Raw genomic sequence first — 7,263 nt, forward strand, 5'->3', positions numbered from 1 at the left:
TATCGTTACCGACCGTAGAGCTGCATTTACGGCTCGCTTCACTCAGGCTGTACTGAAGCTCACGCACACCAACCATAGATGTACAACAGCCTACCACCCACAGACAAATGGCTTGGTGGAACGCCTCAACAGGACCTTGACCGACATGCTTTCCATGTATGTTGATGTCGAACACAAAACATGGGAGCAAATTCTTCCATACGCAACATTCGCGTATAATACCGCGCGACAAGAAACGAAGCAGTTCACTCCGTTTGAGTTAGTCTTCGGTCGCCACGTAACCACCCCCTGGATGCTATGCTACCCATGGACCTTCCTGACAGTGAGACTGAACATGACGTCGATGTCGCCACTTATGTTCAGCTTGCGGAAGAAGCGCGGCAACTGGCCAGACAGCGTATTCACCGCCAGCAGCAGATCGATGCTGACCGTTAGAACCTTGGACGCCGCTACGTTACCTACACCCCGGGCGACTATGTGTGAATCTGGACGCCCGTCCGTCGCCGCGGGCTGTCCGAAAAGTTACTGCGCCGCTACTTCGGCCCTTACCTTGTTGTCCACCGCCTGAGCGACGTAACGTATGAAGTTGTACTGGCCTCGCCGGCTCACTCATCGCACAACGGCAAGCGCAGTGACGATGTGCATGTGGTGCGAGTGAACCCCCGACTGACTTTCAGGCTGCATGTAGTCTATCCCGTAATGCCAGACTATTGGTGTAACTCTTGAACGCTTTTTCCTCCCGCTCTTCTGTCTGGCGGTAACACCGCATCGGGGCGATGCTCCAGAGGAGGGGGCCATGACACGTGCATTAGAGCTAGGAGAAGAAGGAGCGAAACGGGACGAAGTAGAGGACGGTGAAGTTCCCGTCCGTTCCTGTTGCCCGCGTTCCTGATTCAGCTCTCTCGGTGCCCTCGTTCAGCGGTTGCAGCAATTCTTGAGTGCATCAACCGTTACAATATTCAGTTCAGTTCAGTTTAGTCGTTCAGTCGTGTCCGACTCTTCGTGACCCTATGGACCATGTCACGCCACGCTTTCCGGTCTCTCACTATCTTTCTAACATCACATAAGTTACAATATTAGGTGGTTTTTATATGCAAATCGGTATTACCAGGTTTCGAGAGTGCAACTGCCTTCCAGCATCAATTTCATGTGTGTAGAAATGCTCTCGTAGAATTATTCACAGAAGTGGAAAACATTTCGGTGAAATTCAAACATTTTGCACTGCTGCGTTTCATACACGGACTTGCAGAGACCTCCACAGACTCAGATTACCGCAACTATTAACTTTTGTAAGAAGGGGTCAGAAGATTGAACACGTTTTCGCGCCCAAGCAGAGTGTTCTTGCCAAAGCGTGGTCTAGCGCACAGTGCCGTTCGACAAGCCCTTTGCAGAATATGATTTGTAGACACGCGATTCTGCGAATGCAGATTAAATAAAAATTACCATTGTAGCGAAACATTTCTTTACATCTATACGGCATACAGTGGTTGAATATTGGAAATAGTTATAGAAACTCCTCAGAAAGGAATATTATTTCATTTCTGACGAAGGTTGACTAGGCGCTAGAATGCTTTTGGCTTCCACCGTCGCCTACGGGAAATAATGCACTTTGTTAATGCAGTAACGCAATCTTTTTTGATACCTACCCAATATTTGCGTGAAGGAGTCCTGTTTGCAGAATTGTATCATAGTTTCTTTCCTTTGAATAACCTTCGCCAGTAAGATATATACCATGTTAGATTAGGAAGCGATGACTTGCTCCGGATTATCAGATATGTCATGGCAACTGTGAGTTAATAATTATTCATTTTAATATTAACACTACAGTCCAAAATTTTGCACTTCTCGGTTCGGTCGACAAGACTGCGCTGGAAGGGTAATCCTTCACGGTTCATTATTGTGCACAGCTGTGCAAGCATTTCTGGTGCTTAGTGAAGGTGATGCCTCCAGTGGGCAAAGACGCACAATAAAACATGAGAAGCTCTTCGGCGAGAGGGACAGCAAGCTGGTTTGCTGCATACCACTGATGATCACCTTCGGAATGAAGTATGACGAAAAAAAGTGACATGTGCACTAAAACACTGGGGGAACATGACTTATTTTGGTGTAATCAAGCACATGTGTAAGCTGTTAACAAAATGCAAACGTTACAGAAAATTGTGGGCCGCTTGAAAGCCCTTCTATCGTAGCACATAAAAGAAGCAAGACAGGAATGGAGATGGTCTATAGCTTTCGCGATCAGTTCCAGAAATGCTTTAGCAATTTCGCCCTCGCACTTTATATCGTCACGGAGCTTGTTCCTAGCTTCGCTTTCCTAGATTTGGTACTTAGCCGTGACTGTAGTTTTTTTGGTTGTCGTCTGAGTTATTTTATCTCATACATCAGTTGGGTTGCTTTTTTTGTACATTTCTTCTAACCTCGTGGCAAAATCTTTTGTATGTAAATATGAAAACCTTCTTTCGTTAGTTCACGCTCAGTTTTGTGTGCGTCTCGGTTCTTCATTAATGTAAAGAAATCAATGCGACAGAAGTATGCCTAATCAATTAGGCTCAGTTCTTGATGTCTTTGAAGATCCACTGCATAACAATAGTTGTGACAAGGCCACAGATACAAAAGAAGAGGCAGGCGTAATAGCACTCTTATCTACTATTTATTGACCTGACCTGCGCCTGCGAAAGAAGAAAGTTACTCGACGGTGGCGATAGGAGCAAATGTACTCGTCGGTCGTCGAACAAAGAATACCCGTTTCACTCGTCAGCGCTCAACTTAAAGGCGGCGAAGGAATATATCTAGATAAAACCCCGTACGGTTTCTGGGATGACCCGGAACCTTGTAGAAACACGCGCGCGCTCCTAGAATCCTTCGAGATACATCACTGAGCATCTTCCGCGACTAAGGAAGTGATAAAGCCGCATCTCGCGACAACTGCCATGAACAAACAAAGAGCGTCTAATCATTCTGTGCGCTACAATCACAATGATAAGTCTACAGGCTGGTGGCTGTTCAGAAAAAAAAAATATTGCAATGACTTTCGGCATTCATCATCGTCAGACGGACTATACCGTCTGCAGAGCGAAGGCCTCTCCCATTTTCGCCCATTTAACCCGGTCCTGTGCTAGCTGCATCCACTTGACCCCTGTGAATTTCTTAAACTCATCCACCCACCTAACTTTCTGTCACCCCCTGCTACGCTTACCATCCCTTGGAATTCAAATGCTTACTCTAGCGGTATTAGTCCTCCTTAAAAAGGCATTGCCTCATGGGTGCTTAAAAATAAAAAGAGAAGGGAAAAACACATTAAAAGAAGTATGAGGCCGTTATTGCGCGTGAGAAGGCTTCAGGCGCACAACATACACAATTTCTGGGCGCACCCGGCGCCGCTGTGATGAGGTCCTGCCATCGGGTTGATCACGCTCTTATGGGCCGGAGGACCGCCTCAAGAGGATTTTTTCTCAGTCCTCGGAGGCTTTATCGGCGACGCTTCCAAACCCACACTTGGTCTCCCGGCCTGTACTCTGCGTCGTTTCGCCTCAAGGTATATTATAGTTGCATCGCCGGGTGTCGGTGCGTTTAATGCCCAGCCGGGGAATCGTCGGGCCTCTGAACGCTGAAGGTAGGCGCGACGTCCAGGTTCTCTCGTCGGTTAATTGCGTCGAGCGGCACCGTGGGCTCTGTGCCATACACAAGGCTGAAGAGGGTCAGCCTGGTTGTCTCCTGTACAGCGATGTTATAGGCGAAGATGACGTATAGTATATTTGTGTCCCATATCTTGTGTTTGGTGTCAAGGCACAAGACACTCATGTTCGCAATCATTTTATTGAGACGCTCCGTGAGCCTGTTTGTCTTAGGATGATACGCAGCTGCTAGTCGGTGGCTTGTGTAACTGTTTTCTAGGATGGCTAGCGTCAGCTCCGCCTTAAATACCGTTCCCCTGTGGTGAAGAGCACTTCTGAGGCGCCGTGGTGCACGAAAATATGCTCGACGAAAACACTTGGCGACTTATGCCGCGGTACCATTGGACAGAGCTCTAGCTTCGGCGTAGCGGGTAAGGCAGTCGGTGGCCACGATGATTCACTTTTTACCCGTAGGTGAAGACGGAAAGGGGCAGAGGAGAGCCATCCCAATTAGTTGAAAGGGTATGGCGGGGAGGTTATCGGGTTCAGTAGCCCAGGTGGTCTGATGGCGGCTTCTTGCGTGCCTGACACGGCACGTTTTCGTATAATGGGCAACATCGGCAGGCAGTCGCAGCCAGTAGTACGTCTCCTTGATCCGCTGCAACGCGCGCGCAAAGCCAAGGTACCCTGCTGTCGGCTCATTGTGCAACGCATGAAGAATGTCGTGCCTTAAGCAAAACAAGAAGCTCTGCCGTCCTGGTGGGAGAGACGTTCTTCAGGACGACGTCATTGTTTAAGGAGAACGACGACAACTGACGCCTGAACACAGCAGAAGGGGAAGCCGTCTTGCCTTGCAATTCGATAGGACTTTTATTCTTTTAATTGCGGTGTGACCGCTGCTTTTGTGCGAAAATGCTGGCAAATACAGGTCCCAAAAAGGTGTCGTCGTCGTCTTTCGGGGAGCGTCCACGGGAGCTCGGAAAAAGCAGTCTGTGTCAGAATGCTTGCGGCCAGACTTGTAGACGACAGTCACATCAAATTCTTCAAGACGTAAGCTTCATCCGGCAAGGCGGCTGAAGGAGGGGTTTCAATTTCGCCAGCAAGCAATGCGTGTGGTGAATGGTCAACCGTATAGCTACAGGTGGAACTTTGAAATGGCCGAGATGATCACGAGACACTCCTCGATCGTTGAGTAATTGGTTTCTGCTTTTGAGAGGGACCTTCTAGTGCTGATAATCTTTCTCCTGTGCGACACTTCTCTGAACGACCCCGCCGGGGTGGCGCAGTGGTTACGGCGCTCGACTACTGTTCCCAAGGATGCGGGATCGAATCCCGGCCTCGGCGGCCGCTTTTCGATGGAGGCGAAAAGCAAAAGCGCCCGTGTGCTGTGCGATGTCAGTGCACGTTAAAGAACCCCAGGTGGTCGAAATTTCCGGAGTCCTCCACTACGGCGTCTCTCATAGCCTGAGTTGCTTTGGGACGTTAAACCCCACAAACCAACCAACCAACTTCTCTGAACGAGAATGGCGCCTAGGCCCGCACGGCTTGTGTCGGTGTGATTTTGGTCTCAGAGTTTTCTTAGAGTATTTACTCTACTCTTCCCGGCAGTACCCAAGCATTTATACCCTTCCTTTTCTTGTCTCTGCCCTTTATGAGGAGTGGTTGACACCTTTCTCATGCTCTTGGCATGTCAGCTAAATCTTTCTCCTTCACTCATAACTCCTTCTCCTACCCAAGAGTACTGGGAGGTGGTCTGTCTCGGCTGCCTGGACCTATCGGCCCAAGAAGTGGTCCAGCGAAATCGAGAGGCGTCCCAGACCAATGGAGTTCCGGAAGAAGACTCCATCTAGCATTGTAAGGGGAGCGGCCCGCTAGGGGCGGCTTACCAAGCAACGTCTCTATAAAAGTAATAAATTAATTTCACCACGCCAACTGGGGCCCCTCCTTTCATTTAACAGACATATCAAATTCAGCCTGCCAGCATTCTTGCATATAAAGCCCCGCTTGGTTAAAGCGGGGCTTTATATGTTTGTTGTAGCGTACTCTATCGAGTCATACCCTTAAATATGGAGCTTAGGTTCCGCCCATAATTCTTCTAGAGCTAATAGCATTCAAAAGAACCGACCTCTGAGCACTTGGCTACATACAAAGAAATCAAAATGCCCCGTTGCTTTTCATTTCATGCTATTTTTACTCGATGTGGAGTACATTTCTCTGTGATAAAAGGTGGAACCTGCGTGCGCTTTGGGAACTGAGCATTTATATTGATAATAATGCGGTAGCATATCTTTGAAGCTTTGCATCCTCTATTAAAACCTGCGAGGAAAAGAACAAAAATAAAATGGCTAGAAGATTTTGTTCCGAAAGAGCCTCGCAGTGTGGGCTTGGTATAAGTGAGGCCAAGGAGAAAGGCCTCCGTACATAAGCGAACGAGCCAGTAGAGTGGAGTGCTGGGCCAGCTAGCACATATTCGTAGGGATTAAAAATAGCTGTCGAAGCCCCTTCATGAGCGCAGTTACAAAGGAATGGTTTGTTTCGAATCAAATGCGGTAATCTGCAAGAACAGTGGTTATCTGGCTGCATCATGGCCGACTGAGGTCTAGAGGCTCGAGCGCTTGCCGCCAGGGAGAGCCGACACGCGGAGCTCAGAGGTTTTGAGAAGGATCATGCATAAGTTGTTGCGTTCGACAGCACAATAAGTCCGTTGCTTGACATGAATATGATGCCTTAGACAGGGGATGATGACAACAGGGGGAGAACGGATAGAGCTATAGTAGTGAGTGCGTATGGTCCCTACTGCGTGTTTGCCTGCCTTGTGTTTTTGTAGTCATTTTGGTTTCTTTGTTTCTCTGCGTCTGTAAAACGGCTTCATCGTAGGCACACGGTGCTCACAAGTAAACAATTTCGCGAGCACCTACGTGTCATTGGCTAATTAAGCTTTAAGAAAAGAATCTGGATAGATCGGTGAGAATAAGGAGACAGGCATTTCCCGGATACTCCGAGCAGGAGGGAACTCAGACAGAAGTACATAACGAGCTGCCGTCCGGTTTGGACTACCATATAAGCGAGCGCCGTCAATTCAGAGTCTGACTCACAGCAGCTTTATTATTCGCAGAGCTTTTTTTTTTTAGTATTGTAACGAGTACAAAGGCAGCGAACACTGAACCGATCAGTTCCACACACTGCACTAAGTTTTCCTTCTCTTCTTTCTCGGTTCCGCGAGGCACGCGGCAGTATAAAGTATCGTTAAAATGAACGATACACTGAAAACGTATGTTCGATGTCGATACTTTTTTTTTTATTTTTGGCACGCGATAGCTAATACCGATATACAAAATGTATCGGAAGATAGTGTCGAAGATACGTGTGTCTTCGGCACTGTCCATCACTGGTCTTAACCAGACTAGGTATATTACATCACATCGACTCTTTCCGACACGCAAGAGTGTTTCCGCATTTCCTTTACAGAAAAGCGTTTTTGCAGCATTTATTCTCATAACCTTGAGCTAAGCAAAACGCATTCATCCCGTGTACGAACCTACGCGGACCTAAGTACAACGCATGGGAGACGACGCATGAATTCGCTTATGTGCATTTTCATTTCATCTGTTTGGACAGAAAGCAAAAACAAATCATATGCGCAAAAAGG

The sequence above is a fragment of the Amblyomma maculatum genome, chromosome 10 (assembly GCF_055883805.1).
Source record: "Amblyomma maculatum isolate TAMU_Amacu chromosome 10, ASM5588380v1, whole genome shotgun sequence".
Taxonomy (NCBI): domain Eukaryota; kingdom Metazoa; phylum Arthropoda; class Arachnida; order Ixodida; family Ixodidae; genus Amblyomma; species Amblyomma maculatum.